The sequence below is a fragment of the Microcaecilia unicolor genome, chromosome 8, assembly GCF_901765095.1.
Source record: "Microcaecilia unicolor chromosome 8, aMicUni1.1, whole genome shotgun sequence".
Classification (NCBI taxonomy): domain Eukaryota; kingdom Metazoa; phylum Chordata; class Amphibia; order Gymnophiona; family Siphonopidae; genus Microcaecilia; species Microcaecilia unicolor.
This window is the reverse complement of record NC_044038.1, coordinates 236,750,238-236,772,524: the sequence shown is the minus strand read 5'-3', so window position 1 is coordinate 236,772,524 and position 22,287 is coordinate 236,750,238. Positions and strand designations below refer to the sequence as shown.

General features: G+C 45.7%; 1 protein-coding gene across 1 annotated transcript in view; it reads left to right on the top strand.

The window, feature by feature from the left end:
* PTPRT (protein tyrosine phosphatase receptor type T) overlaps positions 1-22,287 on the top strand; it is a 708,336-nt gene that overhangs the window by 54,426 nt on the left and 631,623 nt on the right. The gene's annotated exons all lie outside the window — the stretch shown is intronic.

The window sequence follows — 22,287 nt, the reverse complement described above, 5'->3', positions numbered from 1 at the left end:
TTGAGTATTGTGTTCAATTCTGGTCGCCGCATCTCAAGAGGAGTGGTCTAGTGGTTAGGGTGGTGGACTTTGGTCCTGGGGAACTGAGGAACTGAGTTCGATTCCCACTTCAGGCACAGGCAGCTCCTTGTGACTCTGGGCAAGTCACTTAACCCTCCATTGCCCCATGTAAGACGCATTGAGCCTGCCATGAGTGGGAAAGTGTGGGGTACAAAAATAAATAAATAAATAATAGTAGAATTAGAAAAGGTGCAGCGAAGGGCAACTAAAATGATAGCGGGGATGGGACGACTTCCCTATGAAGAAAGATTAAGGAGGTTAGGGCTTTTCAGCTTGGAGAAGAGACGGCTGAGGGGAGACATGATAGAGGTATATAAAATAATGAGTGGAGTGGAACAGGTAGATGTGAAGCGTCTGTTCACACTTTCCAAAAATACTAGGACTAGGGGGCACGCGATGAAACTACAGTGTAGTAAATTTAAAACAAATGTTTCTTCACCCAACGCGTAATTAAACTCTGGAATTCGTTGCCGGAGAACGTGGTGAATGCGGTTAGCTTAGCAGAGTTTAAAAAGGGGTTAGACGGGGTCTAAGAAAGGTTGTAATTATCTTAAGTGTATTATTTTCTTTAATTATTCCATTCTTCAAATAATTTTCATTGAAAATTAGTTTATGTGAATCCTTTGGGATAATATGTTTTTGATTTCTACCTGAATTTCTGTACAAGGTTTATCCTTGAATGTATATAATTTAAAATCATAAATAAAGAATAAAAAAAAAAAAAAAAGGGGGTTGGATGGATTCCTAAAGGACAAGTCCATAAACCACTACTAAATGGACCTGGGAAAAATCCACAATTCCAGGAATAACATGTATAGAATGTTTGTACGTTTGGGAAGCTCGCCAGGTGCCCTTGGCCTGGATTGGCCGCTGTCGTGGACAGGATGCTGGGCTCGATGGACCCTTGGTCTTTTCCCAGTGTGGCATTACTTATGTACTTAGGAATTCTACAAGCCTTTCTGTGCATAAAACAGTATTTTTACATGGCAGAAATAGGTGTGTATAAAATCACCTGGGGGGTGGGGTCGGGAAGTTGCATGTTACTGGCACATAGCACATACATGCTACGAATATTGGTGATCTAGATCAGGGCTGGAATGGAGATGTTAGATAGGTGCTTATGTTGTAAGATACAAACCGAGGAAGGTCATTTGCAATTTAGATGTGTAAACGAGCCAAATAGAAACCTTATAGCTTTTCAAAACTGCAAAATAGGCATCTGAATGGAGATAGATGGTTGAATGTACCCTAGTCATGCATCGGAATTCTTTAATGAGCATTTTGTTATGTGTTGCTAGTATCTTAACCGTTCCATTTTGCAAAGGAATAAATAGCAGCTGACTGAATGCAGTAGGGTTATTGTAGCGAATCCCATCTTGGCAACTCAAGATGCCAATATGCAGATAAGATGGAAAGGAGGACTATAATAAAAAAAAAAAATTAGAATGTATTTTTGTACCTCAGTTTTTATTCTTAGAATTGAGTCTGTGTTTCATTTCCTCACAGCTGACAGCCAGCCAAAAATCGCTCCTTGCCAATATTTTACCAGGAAGTTAAAATTGTGTATGTCTACTTTCAAATGAAGTACCAGTAATTTTTTAAAGGCTCATGTAAGACATCCTGTAGGACTATTACCCTCTTAGCTACCACTTCCTGTATATTGTGATGAAGAAATAGATCTGCTTTGAATGCTCAGGAGATTTTGAAAATAGAGAGATCCGTGGAATTTGTTTGATTTTAAGAGTTCGGTGGACAAGTGGAGTCGGATTTGGTGCTTACTGCTGCTTTGTCTGGCATGCTGTGCCAATGCAGTCCAGGTGGACAACTCAAAGTAATGTCAGTAACAAAAGCTAAGCCCATGTGGAGCCGTGGAATTCAGTGAGTTCATTTTCTGCTTCATCTCTCCTCTCTCACTGACTGAGTCACCCTCCTTGGAAGCTATGGTAGCTGGGGCCCTGGATTGAGGAAGGAGGAGCTCCTGAGAGGGAATAAGCAAAAGACATAACTCACGTCTCCTCTTCCTCCACTTTCTATCTCAGTTGATAACACCCTCATCCTCCCCGTCTCATCTGCCCGCAACCTCGGAGTCATCTTTGACTCCTCCCTCTCCTTCTCTGCGCATATCCAGCAGATAGCCAAGACCTGCCGCTTCTTCCTCTATAACATCAGCAAAATTTGCCCTTTCCTCTCTGAACACACCACCCGAACTCTCGTCCATGCTCTCATCACCTCTCGCCTTGACTACTGCAACTTACTCCTCACTGACCTCCCATTTAGCCATCTATCCCCCCTTCAATCTGTTCAGAACTCTGCGGCACGTCTTATATTCCGCCAAAACTGATTTACTCATATCACCCCTCTCCTCAGGTCACTTCACTGGCTTCCGATCAGATACCGCATTCAATTCAAGCTTCTCCTTCTTACCTACAAATGCATTCAGTCTGCTGCCCCTCACTACCTCTCCTCCCTCATCTCCCCCTATGTTCCCGCCTGTAACCTCCGTTCACAGGACAAATCCCTCCTCTCTGTACCCTTCTCCAACACCGCCAACTCCAGGCTCCGCTCATTCTGCCTCGCCTCACCCTATGCTTGGAACAACCTTCCTGAGCCCTTACGCCAAGCCCCCTCCCTGCCCATCTTCAAGTCTTTGCTTAAAACCCACCTCTTCAATGCTGCATTCAGCACCTAACCCTTACCGTTCACTAAATCCAGACTGCCCCAATTTGACCGCCCCTATCGGACTGTCCGTTCACTTGTCTCTTAGATTGTAAGCTCCTTGAGCAGGGACCGTCCCTCTATGTTAAATTGTTCAGCGCTGCGTAACCCTAGTAGTGCTTTAGAAATGTTAAGTAGTAGGGTGAGATGCAGGACAGAACACGAGAAAAGAAAAGCATGAGAAAGGGATGACATGCTGGATGTGGGGGAAGTGCATGGGCTGAGATGCTGGACCCGGGAGAGGCAGAATAGGAGATCCTTCAGCTGGAGGTGAGGCAGGGAGAAGAGAGATGCTGCAGCTGGAGACAGGTAATGTGCAGAGATATAGGGAGCGAGATGCTGCAGCAAGACTCTGAGCAGGGTAGCAGATGCCCTGGGTGCAGAAAATGCTGGTCCTGGCTCTGCTATTGATATTTTTGTAATTGTGTGTAAATCTCATTTATGCTGTAATATGATATGGACTAATACAGTTGTTTCCAAATCTGTATTCATATATTCCTAGGTGGTTGCATTTTTAGTCCAGAGCTTCCAAAAGCTAGCATGTTTTCAAGAAATTAACAAAAAATATGCACGAGAAATCTGGACATCCCGGGTCTCCAGTGCATAGTGAATTTTCTTACTGCTCAACCCTAGTATTAATCAACAAGAATTGATGATCAAGAGTCCTGCTACTAGCAACCTGACAAAAACCTTGATAGCAGGTTCACCATACGAAAAATCATGACCAACCAAATATCAAGAGCAGAAGACCAACCACTGCCTTGCAAGCGGCTTCTCATCTAGCTGTTTGAACGTACTGCTATTGTTCAAGCTCACTTGGTTCTTTTGCTGAGCTGATCTCATAACAATAGCACAAGAGCATGGGAACTGCACACACATAAAATTTAACTGAGAGCAGCAGTAGAGAAAGCTGGCGTTTTGGAGCCTGAGGAATGGAGAAAGCGCCGCAGTTGATAGCGAGAACTGTTTAATGATGAGCAATAAGCATAAGCGTGACTTTCAGCCATTATTCACCCTCCACTAATGATGCCTACAAGAAATATTGCAAAGCGTAGATGTCTTTTCTTATTATTCTTTTGCGTGTGTAGTCATTAAGGATTCCTAGGTAGGAAATGCCAGAATCATTCCAGATAACGTGACTGAATACTCATTTGGTGCATAAGTAGACAAATATCCTGTACAGAAGACTTCACACTGCTTCTCAACTGCACAGATTGTGTCAACAAGAAAGTAGTAGTAGTAGTAGTGTGATGTGCTGGATAGTCCACCGGTGTACTCACATCAGTTTAACCCTAGAGCTCTGGCAAAAAGTGGAGGAGTGGCCCAGTGGTTAGGGTGGTGGACTTTGGTCCTGGGGAACTGAGGAACTGAGTTCGATTCCTGGCACAGGCAGCTCCTTGTGACTCTGGGCAAGTCACTTAACCCTCCATTGCCCCATGTAAGCCGCATTGAGCCTGCCATGAATGGGAAAGCGCAGGGTACAAATGTAACAAAAATAAAATAGATACTATTGGACATTCTACATGGAATGTTGCTACTATTGGAGATTCTACATGGAATGTTGCTATTCCACTAGCAAAATTCCATGTAGAAGGCTGCACAGGCTTCTGTTTCTGTGAGTCTGACGTCCTGCATGTACGTGCAGAACGTCAGACTCACAGAAGCAGAAGCCTGCGCGGCCACATCGGTGATCTGCAAGGGCCGACTTCTACATGGAATGTTGCTAGTGGAATAGCAACATTCCATGTAGAATCTCAAATAGTAGCAACAGTGGAGGAGTGGCCTAGTGGTTAGGGTGGTGGACTTTGGTCCTGAGGAACTGAGTTGGATTCCCACTTCAGGCACAGGCAGCTCCTTGTGACTCTGGGCAAGTCACTTAACCCTCCATTGCCCCATGTAAGCCGCATTGAGCCTGCCATGAATGGGAAAGCGCAGGGTACAATGTAACAAAAATAAAATAGATACTATTGGAGATTCTACATGGAATGTTGCTTTTCCACTAGAAGGCTGCGCAGGCTTCTATTTCTGTGAGTCTCACGTCCTGCAACGTCAGACTCACAGAAGCAGAAGCCTGCGCGGCCACATTGGTGATCTGCAAGGGCCGATGTCTACATGGAATGTTGTTAGTGGGACTCTGGGCAAGTCACTTAACCCTCCATTGCCCCATGTAAGCCGCATTAAGCTTGCCATGAGTGGGAAAGCGCGGGGTACAAATGTAACAAAAAAAAAAAAGTGAGCTTACAGAGGCAAGCAGTCTGGGAAATGTAGTAACAAGCAGCAAGGGAGTTCAGAGATAAAGAAAATGAATCAAGAGGGGACCAGTTAATCCCTTGTATGAGAAAAGGCTAACGAGGTTAGGGCTCTTCAGTTTAGAAAAGATAGGGATGAGGGGAGATATGATTGAGGTCTACAAAATCCTGAGTGGTGTGAAACGAGTAGAAATAAATCAATTTTTTGCTCGTTGCAAAAGTACAAAGACTAGGGGACACTCGAGGAAGTTGCGTGGAAATACATTTAAAACAAATAGGAGGAAAACCTTTTTCCCTCAACGAATAGTTAAGCTCTGGAAACTCTTTGCTGGAGGATGTGGTAACAGCAGTTAGTGTATCTAGGTTTAAAAAAGGTTTGGACAAATTCCTGGAGGAAAAGTCCATAGTCTGCTATTGAGACAGACATGGGAAGCAACTGCTTGCCCTGGGATTTGTAGTATGGAATGTTGTTACTCTTTGGGATTCCGGAATCTTCCCATTCTTTGGGGTTCTACAAGGAATGTTGCTACTAATTGGGTTTCTGCCAGGTACTTGTGACCTGGCTTGGCCACTGTTGGAAAACAGGATACTGGGCTAGAAGGACCGCTAGTCTGACCCAGTATGGCTACTCTTATGTTATTCCAGGAAGTTCACTATCCTTTTCTTCAGCAGCATCTCCATTAGTTTTCCAGGCACTGAAGTGAGGCTTATAGGCCTGCAGTTTCCCACTTCTTCCCCGCCTCCACTTATCTCCAATCCCGTGGAACATCTCCTGAATCCAAGTATCCGTTTGATAAATCCTTAAGCGATCCTGCCCAGGATTCCTCTAACTTCCTTCAATATCCTGGGATGTATCCCACCTCACTCATTTACCTTCAGCTCCTCAAGTTGTTTGTAAACACTTTCTTCCATGAACGGTGTGAATACTCCATTCCCTCAAAATATTCCAGATACTATAGTATGACTGGATGTTCATTGGGTGCACAGGTAGAAGAAATTCTGTCAGCAAGGTGTCACACTATTTACTGCTTTTTCACATATTTATCGGTGTTTCCCATGCTTGATGTATTGGCGAAGAGTTCTCAGGAAGAAAAGTGACCCATAGCAACATTTATGGAGTTCTCTTTATCTTCTTTGCGCCAGCAGGCACTCTGTTGGCATTTATGTAAGTAACACTATGCTGACCTGCTATCACATAAATGGCAAACCTTGAGGGCCACAATCCAGTTGAGTTTTCAGGATTTCCCCAATGAATATGCATTATAAATCTCTCTGCCAGTTAATTCATTTTTAGAAAATACCTTTATTATTTGCTTACAAAACCTAATATCTTAACATATCATTCCTTCATACACACTCACTTACAAATGTACTCTCATACACATTTCACAATAAAACCTTAATGGAGCAAACCCACTAATACATGTTATATCATAACTGTTCAAAATGCCCAGTAACCTCAGCAGGATATTTGTTCAAAACGTTCCTCTGATGCTAGTGCTGCACTACCCCCACGGGGTGTGCCTGTTGCTTTAATCTTCCATACTAGTCACAGCACTGCACAGCAAGTTCAAAAAGTTCATCTAATTTTAGTGCAGCACTAGCCCTAGGGTGTGCTTGTTGCTTTAAACTCCCATCATAGCCACAGCACTACACAAAATCCAATCCTTTTCATGTGTGCTGGGTCCCAGGAATTCCAAACGAAAATGCAAACATTTGCTTAGAGTTCTCCACTCCTGTGGTCAATCCACTTCCACTCATGCGATGTGCTTGAAACTCTTACAGTCATCCGATATACCCCAGACTCCACACAGCCTGTGTTTCGCTACATCTGCGTCATCAGGAGTCGGGTCCTACACAAACAAACATAGGCAAAAGTGCTCACAAATCTATCCTAAACCCCTCTCAATAACTTACACTAATACATTAACATTTTACTCACACAGTGAGCTGCAAGACGGTGGGGATTCTACTTCCACCTCACATCTGCCTACCAAACGCTGGCCCAGGCGCTGTGAAAGCTGGCTTAAAACCTAATCAAACACCAACCCATCCAATGAACATGCATGAGATCTTTTTGCGGGCACCGTTTCCATTGTAGGTAAGTTGCCTCTCACCTTACTGACACTCTCAAAATTGTTGCAACAACTTTGCTGCTCACACTGGTTACCAACCGCTCTTGTCTGGAATTGCAGGTAAGCTCCAGCCCCTACTTTTCCCATGCTCCTTGCAACAGCCTCATTCCCGTTTTCCTTTATTACGGTTAATGACCCCCAACCCACAAAAGAGCACAGGAGCCATTTTATTCTCCAATGTCTCCTGACAGAATCCTCCTCCAGTTTCAGATTCACTTGAAAGTAGTTGCTATTTTTCATTGACTCGATATAAATTTATTATCCAAAACTTGAAATTCACAATTTCTTCAGTAAGGCACTCTTTATCCTTCTAATGAGCAGAGAAGCATTAGAGATGACTCTGCAGAAAAATCTGTCACATTTCTTTTCTTTTGCATTTCCTCCTTTAAAGAATTATCCCTTATCTCAGAAGTATATGCTGTTTTCAAAATACAGGTACTTGTCTGGGGGCTTCTAGGTGTGTCGTAAACAGCTTATCTCCTTATTGACTCCAGCACTCCTGTTTAGAATTCCCAGAAAGCTTTTCACCTTGAGAAATTGTTTTTGTACAATATCTTAACAGCTTCAGGGCAAAGGGCGGATGTTTTTTTTTGTGTGTTTTTGCAAAGTATGAATTTTAATTTGCAAAGGGGGCACGCATGTACTGTGCCAGTGATAGCACTGGATCTGCTGGGAGAATTTAGAATTTGAAAGTGCTATTGATTCTCATTTAAGAACAGTCTGTGTATACAAGCCTATCCAGCTTATTTTCAAAACAGAAAGACACCCATATTTCGACCCAAATCGGGAGATGGGCGCCTTTCTCCCGTGGGCGCCCAAATTGGTATAATCGAAAGCCGATTTTGGGCGCCTCCAACTGCACTCTGTCGCAGGAACGGACAGAGTTGACGGGGGCGTGTCAGAGGCGTGGTGAAGGCGGGACTGGGGCGTGTTTATCGGCCGAGGAGAGATGGGCGCGCTCGGCCGATAGTGGAAAAAAGAAGGGCGCCAGAAGCGAGAATTTGGCTCACTTTTTCTGGACCCTATTTTTCACGAACAAGTCCCCAAAAAGTGCCCCAACTGCCCAGATGACCACCGGAGGGAATCAGGGATGACCTCCCCTGACTCCCCCAGTGGTCACTAACCCCCTCCCACAAAAAAAAAAGAACTTTAAAAACTTTTTTTTCCAGCCTGTATGCCAGCCTCAAATGTCATACCCAGCTCCATCACAGCAGTATGCAGGTCCCTGGAGCAGTTGTTAGTGGGTGCAGTGGAATTCAGGCAGGTGGACCCAGGCCCATCCCCCCCTACCTGTTACACTTGTGCTACTAAATGGGAGCGCTCCAAACCGCTCTCAAAACCCACTGTACCCACATCTAGGTGCCCCCCTTCAGCCATAAGGGCTATGGTAATGGTGTAGAGTTATGGGCAGTGGGTTTTGGGGGGGATTTGGGGGGCTCAACACCCAAGGTAAGAGAGCTATGGACTTGGGAGGTATTTTCATTTTTTTTTTATTGTTACAAGTGCCCCTAGGGTGCCCGGTTGGTGTCCTGGCATGTGAGGGCGTCCAGTGCACTACGAATCCTGGTCCCTCCCACGACGAAATGCCTTGCATTTGTTCATTTTTGAGCTGGGCGCCTTCGGTTTCCATTATCGCTGAAAACCGATACCGCCCAGCTCAAATCCACCCAAATGCGATGCATTTGCCCGGCACCAACCGTATTATGGAAACAAAAGATAGACGCCCATCTTTTCAAAAATACGGTCTGGCCCACCCCTTCGCAGACCTGTCCTCGGAGATAAACGCCCATGGAGATGGGCGTTCTTGTTCGATTATGCCCCTTTGGGGCCATTTTGCTAAGTTGCACCTAAAAGTGGCCTGTGCTGGTGTAGGGATGTGTTTTAGACGTGCGGTAAAGGCTCCCCCCCTAAAAAAATGGCCGCATGGCCATTTCCTGCAGGAAGTCAAGACTTCCCTTTTACCAGCTGCGGAAAAAGGGAGTCTTGGCACACGTGTAAAACACGCGCCAGCACCGGCCCCTTTTTGCCACAGCTTGGTAAAAGGGGTCCTGGGTTTTTCCTTTTCTGCTTGTTTGCTGCTTGGAGATGGGAAATGAAAATTTCAAAGTTAACTAGTTGGACAAATAGTGGGGCATAATCGAACGGGGCTGGCCATCTCTAAATCCGGCCCCGGAAAGCGGCATACCCGACCGTATTATCGAAACAAGATGGCCAGCCATCTTTCTTTTTGATAATACTGTGGGGGCCGGCCAAATCTCAACATTTGGGCCGGCGTTAGAGATCGCCTCCATTGGTTTCCCGCCGATAATGGAAACTAATGGCGGCCATCTCACATGCCAGGACACCAACCGGGCACCCTAGGGGGCACTGCAATGGACTTCACAAATTGCTCCCAGGTGCATAGCTCCCTTACCTTGTGTGCTGAGCCCCCCCAAACCCACTCCCCACAATTGTACAATACTACCATAGCCCTAAGGGTGAAGGGGGCACCCACATGTGGGTACAGTGGGTATCGGGTGGATTTTGGAGGGCTCCCATTTACCACCACAAGTGTAACAGGTAGGGGGGATGGGCCTGGGTCCGCCTGCCTGAAGTGCACTGCAGTACCCATTAAAAACTGCTCCAGGGACCTGCATAGTGCTGTGATGGAGCTGGGTATGACATTTCAGGTTGGCATAGAGGCTGGCACAAAAATATTTATAATTATTTTTTGGGGGTGGGAAGGGGTTGTTGACCACTGGGGGAGTAAGGAGAGGTCATCCCCAATTCCCTCCGGTGGTCATCTGCTAAGTTGCAGCATTATTTTGAGACTTGGTCATAAAAATAAATGGACCAAGTAAAGCCGGCCAAGTGCTCATCGGGGACGCCCTTCTTTTTTCCATTATCGGCTGAAGTCGGCCATCTGGTAACCACGCCCCCGTCCCACCTTCGGTACACTGCCGACACGCTCCCGTGAACTTTCGCCGGCTCCGCGACGTAAAGCAGTTGAAGCCGGCCAAAATCGGCTTTCGATTATACCAATTTGGCCGGGTTTGTGAGATGGCCGGCCATCTCCCGATTTGTGTCGGAAGATGGCCGGCCTTCTCATTTGAAAATAAGCAAGTCGAAAATAGTGACCTGTAGGGGCAAACTGGACTGCGAAAATTTTCCTCCTCTGCTGCTCCAGTCTTTCTACAAGTATATTTTTTTGTGTGTCTGGAAAATAAAGTCCTTAGGAACAAAACTGTAAAAAAAAAAAAAGTGTAAAATAGAAAGCTGAGTTTAAACGATCAGTTTTATGATAGGATGTGAGATTTTACCTCCGCTAACAGAAATATAATTGGATGAGCTAAAGAGAATGAGCTACATGCAACAAATGTTTAAAATGAGAAAATATATTTTCAATCGACATCCTGCAGGGAGGGAAAATTGAATTCTTTCTCAAAGTGTAGATGGCGAGTTTACAAAGTAGAATGTCACAATGGCCTTGTGTGTATTCAGTAGTCAATGTCCAGGACTTAGAAAGGGACAGAATTTATTGGAAGAAACGTCCCAAGTTGATATGAACCTTTCGCTCACTGCCTTACCCTTCCTCCTCCCAGGATGGCTTGTTATGAATCAACACCTACCTTCACATTTTATTGCTCCTAAAATCTGGAATGACCTTCCTCCTGACATCAGCTCTGAATTATCATATTCTCAATTGACATCCTTATTAAAGATCCACTTCTTTTCAATTGGCCTTTGGCCTCATTGCCTAGCCCTCTTGACTTGCCCATTGCAGCAGCTGAACTTCTATCACAGTAACATAGTAAATGACGGCAGATAAAGACCTGTATGGTCCATCCAGTCTGCCCAACAAGATAAATTCATTTTACATGGTATGTGATACTTTATACACAAGTTTGATTTGTCCCTACCTTTCTCAGGGCACAGACCATAGAAGTCTGCCCAACACTGTTCTTGTACTAAAAGATCTGAAGATTCTGGAATCCTAAAGAGTTACAAGATTCTGGAATCCCAATTAGTAGCAACATTCCATGTAGAACCCCAACGAGTAACATAGTAACATAGTAAATGATGGCAGATAAAGACCTGAATGGTCCATCCAGTCTGCCCAACAAGATAAATTCATTTTACATGGTATGTGATACTTTATACCTGAGTTTGATTTGTCCTTGCCATTCTCAGGGCACAGACCGTACAAGTCTGCCCAGCATTGTTCTTGTACTAAAAGTTTTGAAGATTCTGGAAAGATTCTGGAATCCCAATTAGTAGCAACATTCCATGTAGAACCCCAAAGAGTAACATAGTAAATGACAGCAGATAAAGACCTGAATGGTCCATCCAGTCTGCCCAACAAGAGAAACTCATTTTACATGGTATGTGATACTTTATACCCGAGTTTGATTTGTCCTTGCCTTTCTCAGGGCACAGACCGTAGAAGTCTGCCCAGCACTCTTCTTGTACTAAGTTCTGAAGCTAACGTTGAAACCCCTGAAAATTTACACTCCAGCCCATCCCTATCTATTCAGTCACGATCAGAGCTGCCCAGCACCATTTTCGCTTCCCAATTACCGACGTTGCCACCTAATCTCTGCTAAGATTCCGTGGATCCATTCCTTCTAAACAGGATTCCTTTGTGTTTATCCCACGCATGTTTGAATTCCATTACCGTTTTCATCTCCACCACCTCCCGCAGGAGGGCATTCCACATATCCACCACCCTCTCCGTGAAAATATACTTCCTGACATTACTCCTGAGCCTGCCCCCTCTTCAACCTCAATTCATGTCCTCTAGTTCTACCATCTTCCTGTCTCCGAAAAAAGGTTTGTTTGCGGATTAACATCTTTCAAATATTTGAACATGTCACCCCTGTTTCTCCTTTCCTCCAAGGTGTACATATTTCAGGTCAGCAAGTCTCTCCTCGTACGGTTTGCAACGCAAATCCCATAGCATTTATTCTCCTATCCTCTTTTTTTGCTTGCGTGGTTTTGACCTATCTTGTAATTCGGCGTTCCTTTCACACATTTTATTTCACTTTTTAAATTGTTTTATTGTACACCGCTTTGCTGGTATATCAAACTATCAAACATATAAACGGCGAGTGACCGACTCACTCGCAAATGCGCAGTAGAGACTTCCCTCTCTGTCCCGCCCCGCGTCAATACGTGATGACGAGGGCGGGACAGAGAGGGAAACTGCACCACCGAGGTTGATACCGCTCCCCCCCCACCCGCCCACCCGAGGTCGCCGCTACCGTTACCCCCCCCCCCCCCCCCCCGGGCCCTCTCTCTGCTACTAAACTTACACATCCATTCGCCGGAACGCAGCACACACATCAGCTGAGCTGCCGTCGGCCTTCCTTCCCTGCCTGTGTCCTGCCCTCGCTGATGTTACGTCACAGGAGGGCGGGACACAGGCAGAGAAGGAAGGGCCGACGGCAGCTTAGCTGATGTGCGTGCTGCGTTCCGGCGAATGGATGTGTAAGTTTAGTAGCAGAGAGAGAGAGAGGGCCCGGGCCGGGTGGAGGGATGGCGGCGGCGGCGACTCCGGGGGGGGGGGGGGGGGAACGGTAGCGGGGGCGACCTCACGGGGAGGGGGAAGGAAGGAAAACCCCAATACCAGCCCGTTTTTACGGGCTCAACGGCTAGTAAACTATAAATTCCACTGAAGACTAAGCCTTTTTCTACCTTGCCCTAGGTTTAATCTTGCTCTAGAAAGGGATGGAATAACTAAGCACTTCTGAGTCTGTGATCTCAATGACCCTAGTGGACAACAAGGAATAAAGACCCCTTTTACAAAAGCGCATTAGCGTTTCTAGCACAGACTAATTAGCGCACAATAAACACTAGAGAGACCCATAGGAATATATGAACATTTCTAGCATTTAGCACACACATATATAACACACATGCTAGCATTTTTAGCGTGTGTGTTAAATATATGTGTGCTAAACGCTAGAGATGCCCATATATTCCTATGGGCATCTCTAGCATTTAGCGCATGCTAAAAACACTAGCACGCCATGGTAAATGGGGCCCTAAGTGAATTAGCTGAATAAAAAACCTTAGGCGTTATGACTAAGTTTATATCTCATTTGATACATGCACGGTAACCATCCAGCTTATTTTTTCGAAAGAGAAGGGTGCCCATCTTCCAACACAAATCGGGAGATGGGCGGCCTTCTCTCAGGGCTGGCCAAATCGGCATAATTGAAAGCCGATTTTGGCCGGCCTCAACTGCTTTCCGTTGCAGGGATGGCCAAAGTTCAAGGGGGCGTGCCGGCAGTGTACCGAAGGCGGGACAGGGGCGTGGTTAACAGATGGCCGTCCTCGGCCGATAATGGAAAAAAGAAGGCCGTTCCTGACGAGCATTTGGCCGACTTTACTTGGTCCCTTTTTGTTCACGACCAAGCCTCGAAAATGTGCCCGAACTGACCAGATGACCACCGGAGGGAATCGGGGATCACCTCCCCTTACTCCCTCAGTGGTCACCAACCCCCTCCCACCCAAAAAAACTAATTAAAAAACATTTTTTCCCAGCCTGTATGCCAGCCTCAAATGTCATACCCAGCTCCATCACAGCAGTATGCAGGTCCCTGGAGTTTTTAGAGGGTACTGCAATGCACTTCAGGCATGCGGACCCAGGCCCATCCCCCCTACCTGTTACACTTGTGGTGGCAAATGGGAGCCCCCGAAAACCTACTACTACTACTACTATTTAGCATTTCTATAGCGCTACAAGGCATACGCAGCGCTGTACAAACATAGAAGAAAGACAGTCCCTGCTCAAAGAGCTTACAATCTAATAGACAAAAAATAAATAAAGTAAGCAAATCAAATCAATTAATGTGAACGGGAAGGAAGAGAGGAGGGTAGGTGGAGGCGAGTGGTTACAAGTGGTTACGAGTCAAAAGCAATGTTAAAGAGGTGGGTTTTCAGTCTAGATTTAAAGGTGGCCAAGGATGGGGCAAGACGTAGGGGCTCAGGAAGTTTATTCCAGGCGTAGGGTGCAGCGAGACAGAAGGCGCGAAGTCTGGAGTTGGCAGTAGTGGAGAAGGGAACAGATAAGTAGGATTTATCCATGGAGCGGAGTGCACGGGAAGGGGTGTAGGGAAGGACGAGTGTGGAGAGATACTGGGGAGCAGCAGAGTGAATACATTTATAGGTTAGTAGAAGAAGTTTGAACAGGATGCGAAAACGGATAGGGAGCCAGTGAAGGGTCTTGAGGAGAGGGGTAGTATGAGTAAAGCGACCCTGGCGGAAGATGAGACGGGCAGCAGAGTTTTGAACCGACTGGAGAGGGGAGAGGTGACTAAGTGGGAGGCCAGCAAGAAGCAGATTGCAGTAGTCTAAACGAGAGGTGACAAGGGTGTGGATGAGGGTTTTGGTAGAGTGCTCGGAAAGAAAGGAGCGGATTTTACGGATGTTGTAAAGAAAGAAACGACAGGTCTTGGCGGTCTGCTGGATATGAGCAGAGAAGGAGAGAGAAGAGTCAAAGATGACCCCAAGGTTTCGAGCTGAGGAGACAGGGAGAATGAGAGAGCCATCAACAGAAATAGAAAACGGGGGGAGCGGGGAGGTGGGTTTGGGGGGGAAATGAGAAGCTCGGTTTTGGTCATATTTAATTTCAGGTGGCATTGAGACATCCAGGCAGCAATGTCAGACAAGCACGCTGAAACTTTGGTTTGGATGCAAGGTGAGATATCAGGGGTAGAAAGGTAGATTTGGGAGTCATCAGCATAGAGATGGTAGGAAAAGCCATGGGATGAGATTAATGAACCAAGGGAAGAAGTGTAGATAGAAAAGAGGAGGGGACCAAGAACAGAACCCTGAGGTACGCCGACAGGCAGAGGAATAGAAGTAGAAGAGGATCCACCAGAGTGAACACTAAAGGTGCGGAGGGAGAGGTAGGAAGAGAACCAGGAAAGGACAGAGCCCTGGAATCCAAGTGAGGACAGGGTATCGAGAAGTATGTTGTGATCGACAGTGTCAAAAGCAGCGGAAAGATCAAGAAGAATGAGGATGGAATATTGACCTCTGGATTTAGCCAGTAATAGGTCATTGGAGACTTTAGTAAGCGCAGTTTTGGTTGAGTGGAGAGGGCGAAAACCAGATTGTAATGGGTCAAGAATAGCATGTGAGGAGAGAAAATCAAGGCAGCGGCGGTGAACAGCACGCTCAAGTAATTTGGAGAGAAAAGGAAGGAGGGAGATGGGTCGGTAATTAGAGGGACAAGTAGGGTCAAGTGAAGGCTTCTTAAGGAGAGGTGTGACCACAGCATGTTTAAAGGCAGCAGGGACAGTCGCAGTGGAAAGTGAGAGATTGAGAATGTGACAGATAAAAGGAATAAGAGTAGGAGAGATGGCATTAAGAAGGTGGGTGGGAATGGGATCAGAGGAACAGGTGGTACATTTTGAGGAAGAAAGGAGAAGTGTAGTTTCCTCAATAGTAACTTCAGGAAAGGAGGAAAGGGAATGAGGGGAAGGAGAGAGAGGGGAACGGACTAGTGGAGGGAGAGCTGGTGAGGTAGAGAAAGCAAGGTTTATCTTTTGAACCTTGTTGTGAAAGAATTCAGCAAGGGTCTGAGGAGATAATGAAGGGGGAGTTGGGGGAGGGGGCACCTTGAGGAGAGAGTTCAATGTGGTGAAGAGAAGTCGAGGATTAGAGCCAAGAGAGTTGGTCAGTTGGATATAATAATCCTGTTTGGCATGTAAAAGAGCAGATTGGAAGGAGGTCAGCATGAACTTAAAGTGTAAGAAATCAGCAAGGGCCCGAGATTTCCGCCAGAGGCGTTCGGCGGAGCGGGTACAGGAACGTAGGTAGCGGATATTAGAATTCAGCCAAGGTTGGGGTTTTGTACGCCTTACAGGGCGGGTCATCAAAGGTGCAACACTGTCTAAGGCAGAGGATAGAGTATTGTTGTAACCCACCCGAAACCCACTGTACCCACATCTAGGTGCCCCCCTTCACCCTTTAAGGGCTATGGTAGTGTTGTACAGTTGTGGGGAGTGGGTTTTGGGGGGGGGTGGGGGGCTCAGCACCCAAGGTAAGGGAGCTATGCACCTGGGATCAATTTGTGAAGTCCACTGCAGTGCCCCCTAGGGTGCCCGGTTGGTGTCCTGGCATGTGAGAGGGGACCAGCGCACTACTAATGCTGGCTCCTCCCACGACCAAATGGCTTGGATTTGGTCGTTTCTGAGATGGCCGTCCTCGGTTTTCATTATTGGCGAAAACCGCGGCCGGCCATCTCTAAGGTCGACCTAAATGTTGAGATTTGGCCATCCGCAACTGTATTATCGAAACGAAATATGGCTGCCCATCTTGTTTCGATAAAGCGGGTTGCCCTGCCCTTTTGCGGCGTCGTCCTTAGAGATGGGCGCCCTTATAGATGGGTGCTCCCGTTCGATTATGCCCTTCCATGTCATAGCAGACATAAATGTACATGCCTAAATACGGCATTTAGCATGTAACTTACAGTATTCTGTATGTTACATATGTAAATATGGGACCTGCCCACATACATATGCCCCCTTGCATTTACATGCTAAGCAAGTTGTCTGCCTGTGTTATATCGCTGAGCACGCTGCTAGCACTTACACTAGTGACTGTAACAATCACGCATGTATTCTATATACTCACAAATTGGTGTCTAACTTTAAACATCATGTAATTGATTGAGGGAGATAATACATGATTTTTGCTATTTACCATGCATCTTGGAATGACATTCTTAACAAAATTATGTAAGCCACATTGAGCCTGCAAATAGGTGGGAAAATGTGGGATACAAATGCAATAAATAAATAAATCAATCAAGTGAAGTGAATTGTTTTAGGTTATGATGCATTGTCAGAGGAAGGTGTTTTTTATGATTTTGTTCTGTTTTTATGAATGTAATTTTATAAACTGCATTGAACAAGCAGAGTTGTTTATAAAGCAGAATATAAATTTTTAATAAAGATCAAGATAAATATGTGATTTGGAAAAAAAACCACGCTTTATTCCCTTAACACATATGAGTAACTGCCCCTATACATCTGCTACTACTAAAAACTTGTGGTTTTAATATATCCCTTTGATTTCATGGTACAATCAAATAAGCAGCTTTGTTAAAGCTGGTATCTTCAGTCACTGTTATTGATAAACCCAGTCGCTAAAGGACTCTCTCCTTGCTCATGACTACACTGCCTGAATATCTTATTGCACCGGGTCAATCCAACTAATTGGGATTCACAATCAGAACTGTCTTGCAGCAAATTGGTCACATTCCTCTTGAAAACATTTCAAAAATCAACCCACTTACAGGGTTCACTCTAATCTACTTGTCTATCATTAAAACTAGCAAAGCACTTTTCAGAGAATTTTTATAGAATGGATCATATCGTGTCAGTTAACTAGAGCAGGTTAACTGCAAGGAGTACTCCATGCTGATTTGCCACTCATGCTCTGCCCAGTAATGCCTCCTACCCAAAAACGTCGTTAATGCATGATTTACCATACGCTAAAGGAGTTAACGCAAAGGTAGGTTAGCACATCCCTGCATTAATGTGTTAATTGCTAATGGGCATGTACACAGTCCAAGGTTTTTTTTTTAATGTAGCACCTTCTCTATGGAATAATCTTCCAAATTTTGTAAGGGCTAAAGCAAATTTTAATAAGTTTAAGGTTTTGTTAAAGACCTTCCCCCACCACCGATATTCATCACTATTTAACCTGCCAGGAATGGCTCCTAATATTCAGTGTGAGATAGCCAGTGGCTAGCCTGGTCGCCGGCTGTGTCATGAGACATGGCCGGTTAGTGCCAATTGGCTAAGTTTAGCGGCCAGATAGATCCGCATAAATTGCATGTTGGTTCGGTGCATATGTGTTCCGTTGTGGTTTGGCTGCTTGTTGTGTGCAGTGCGTTTGTGGACTCATGTTTTGTGATTTTGAGTTTTGCAAATTCGGGTTTTGTATTTTCGTGTTTTATTGTTTTACTAGCCGTTAAGCCTGTTAAAATGGGCGAGATTTGTGTTTTGCAAAATGTAATAATTCTCACCTGCATCCATCCATGTCCAGCAAACCTCCTCTCTCTCCTGGCTTCCCCCCCCCCATGTCCAGCAGCCCTCCTGTATCCCCTGGCCTCCCCCCTCTCTCCTCCATCCACCAACCATCCTCTCTCCCCTGCCCTCCCCCCATATCCAGTAACCCTTCTCTTTCCCTTGCCCCCCCCCCCGTCCAGCAACCCTGCTCTTTCCCATGCCCTCCCCCCATGTCCAGCAACCCTCCACTTTCCCCTCCCCTCCATCAATCCATGTCCAGCAACCCTGCTCTCTCCCCTGCCCTCTCCCCCCATGTCCAGCAGCCCTCCTCTCTCCCCTGCCCTCACCCCCCCCTGCTCTTTCCCCTGCCCTCCCCCCATATCCAGCAACCCTCCTCGCCACCGCTCCCTCCCCCCTCTGCTGCTGCCTGCAGTGCTTCCACACAGAGGTGAGAGGCGCTGTCATGTCAGTGCAGGGAGCCCGATAAGGAGGGGAGCGGCGACGACGTCGGGAATGGGGGGGGGGGTGGAGGTTGGTGCGCCAGCGATGTTGCTTCATCTCCAGGCTCCAGCGGCAGCGTCCGTTTCCCTCTCCTCTGTTCTGCCCTCTGATGTCATCACGTCTTGACGCGAGGGCGGGGCAGAGAGGGAAGTCTCTGCTGTGCATTTGCGGGTGAGTCGGTCACTTGAAATTTATATAGTTAGATGTCTTATTGTTGCAGTCATGTGCATCGGTTTTTCACGTGGGTGTGGCGACGTGGTGAATGTTTCTCTTGATGGTGGATCCTTTGACTAGTGGTATGTTTGTGGTGTTTGTTATTGTACTTATTATTATTTATTATTGTCAGTGTCATTTGTGTTATGATATTGTCTATGTTTGTATTGCATTGCTTTGGTTTGGCATGACACGTTATGTTTTTGCAGTCTTTTTGTGTTGTTTCATATTTGTAGTTTTATGTGTTTGTCTATTTTGGCCCCTGGCGCAGCCCCTTTGGGTGGAGCGCGGCCTGTGTCGGGCATTTTTCTGGTGTACAGTGTCACTGATGAAATCTTTTGATGTTTTGTTGATCTGCTTGTTTGTTTTCCATGTGTGTTAATGTTGACCAGAACAGGTGCTACTAATGTACCTAAATCTGCACTACCCAAGCTGCAAAGGACTCAAATACAAATCAACCTACGCATCCAGTTTTTTCCTACATAAGCACACAACTATGGAACGCATTACCAAAATCCTTGAAATCTACGTACAACCACCTAAACTTCCGGAAAACACTAAAAACCAACCTCTTTGAAAAGGCATACCCTACCGCTACAACATAAATGCCTGATCTCTGCAACACAACAAAACTAAAGAACGTAATGGACATAACACAACTCTTCCGTTGTATGATTCCCTAGTGTGGCTGTGCCACATGAACTTTATCTTACCACAATATCACTTTGTATTTGTTTACACCGGAGTCTGTAACGCCTCTCCGGTACTATGTAAGCCACATTGAGCCTACAAATAGGTGGGAGAATGTGGGATACAAATGTAACAAATAAAAATAAATAGCCAATGAATATTGGTGCTAACTGGCTATGTTCATAGCGGTCAAAAAAACCCTGGAAATTCAATGCTGATTGCCGGATATGGCCTTGTATCGAATTTCTGAGTTTGCCGCTGACAGTGGGAGTTAACCGGGCTCCCTCCCATGGTCTGAATACCAGCCCCTTATATTTTAAACAGGCTTTCAATAATGAATTAGAAATAGTAATAGAATATGGGCCCATTTTACTAAGCAGCGTTATAGGCGCGTTAACATCTTAAACACGCATTAACCATGTAAGCACGTTAATCATGTACGGGCCTACAATATCCCTATAGATGCCTACATGGTTAGCGCACGCTAAAATGGGCTCATTTTCGAAAGAGAAGGACGCCCATCTTTCGACATAAATTGGAAGATGGACATCCTTCTCCCAGGGACGTCCAAATCGATATAATTGAAACCCGATTTAGGACGTCTCCAACTGCACTCCGTTGCAAGGGCGGCCAAAGTTCAAGGGGGTGTGTCGGAGGCGTAGTGAAGGCAGGACTTGGGCGTGCCTAACACTTGGACATATTTGATCCACAATCGAAAAAAACAAGGATGTCCCTGACGAACACTTGGATGTTTTCACCCGGACGTGTTTGTTTACGAATAAGGCACAAAAAGGTGCCCGAAATGACCAGATGACCACCGGAGAGAATCGGAGATGACCTCCTGTTACTCCCACAGTGGTCACTAACCCCCTCCCACCCTCACAAAACATCTTTAAAATGATGTCGTGCCAGCCTCAGATGTCATACTCAGGTCCATGACAGCGCGTGCAGGTCCCAGGAGCAGTTTTAGTGGGTACTGCGGTGCATTTCAGACAGGTGGACCCAGGTCCATACCCCCCTACCTGTTACATTTGTAACAGCAAACTCTCCAAAACCCACCACAAACCCACTGTACCCACATGTAGATGCCCCCTTCACCCCTTAGGGCTATGTTAGTGGTGTAGAGTTGTGGGGAGTGGGTTTTGGGGGGCTCAGCTCCCAAGGTAAGGGAGCTATGCACCTGGGAGCAATTTGTGAAGTCCACTGCAGTGCCCCCTAGGGTGCCCGGTTGGTGTCCTGGCATGTCAGGGGGGCCAGTGCACTACAAATGCTGGCTCCTCCCACGACCAAATGCTTTGCATTTGGCCGGGTTTGAGATCGCCGGCATTAGTTTCCATTATCGCCGGAAACCGATGCCGGCCATCTCTAAAGCCGGCCCAAATGCTGACATTGTCGAAACAAAAGATAGCCGGCTATCTTTTTCGATAATACAGTTCGGCTGCCATATAGATGGCCGGACATTTAGATGGGCAGCGGCGTTCGATTATGCCCCTCCACTTTACCTTCTTTGGTGTGATTATTTTCTTTTCTATATGGTTTTTGGTTTTCCTTTTTCGTAGATGTTTTTAACTATTTTGTAAATTGCTTTGATTTATTTGTTAAAAAGGGTGATTCATCAAGTGTAACAGAAATGGCCCCTAAATGAGATTGTCTTTGAAAGGGGAAAAAATGGATGTACCTTCAGAAAGGAAAAGAAAACATACCTCAGTGTTCTTTGTTTTGAAGCATTCTTTAATCTTGCCGACTGAAAGGTCCAGCTAAAAGGCTCCCTACAGGCATACAGCATTAAAAGATAGTTCTGTATATCCTTCTAATAACAAAAGAACTTTTATGGAAAAGTAAGTTTAGCAGGTTATATGCGGCCAAGTGTACACTGAACAGATGGATTAGAGAGCAGGGAGGTGCATAGCATCCCAAAGAAAGTCCTGAAATTACAGTCATAATAGCTTTTTATTCAAAGTAATTTTCTCAGGGGTCTGTGCTAGGACCGCCGCTTTTTAATATATTTATAAATGATGTAGAGATGGGAGTAACTAGCGAGGTAATTAAATTTGCTGATGACACAAAGTTATTCAAAGTCGTTAACTCGCGACAGGATTGTGAAAAATTACAGAAGGACCTTACGAGACTGGGAGACTGGACGGCTAAATGACAGATGATGTTTAATGTGAGCAAGTGCAAGGTGATGCATGTGGGAAAAAAGAACCCGAATTATAGCTACGTCATGCAAGGTTCCACGTTAGGAGTTACGGACCAAGAAAGGGATCTGGGTGTCGTCATCGATAACACACTGAAACCTTCTGCTCAGTGTGTTGCTGCGGCTTGGAAAGTGAATAGAATGTTGGGTATTATTAGGAAAGGTATGGAAAACAGGTGTGAGGATGTTATAATGCCATTATATCGCTCCATGGTGCGACCGCACCTTGAGTATTGTGTTCAATTCTGGTCCTTTGCAGCTGGGGTAGTGCAGGTTGAGAAATTTGCAGGATGATCTTGTGGCGTTTCTGGGAGGTAGGTCCACGAGGTTTAACATGTAGATTGGGGCGTCTGCATGAATGATTTTGTGTACAATTGTGCAGATCTTGAACGCAATGCGTTCCTTAAGTGGGAGCCAGTGAAGTTTCTCTCTTAGGGGTTTTGCGCTTTCATATTTAGTTTTTCCAAATATGAGTCTGGCGGCCGTATTCTGGGCAGGTTGGAGTTTTTTTGATTGTCTGT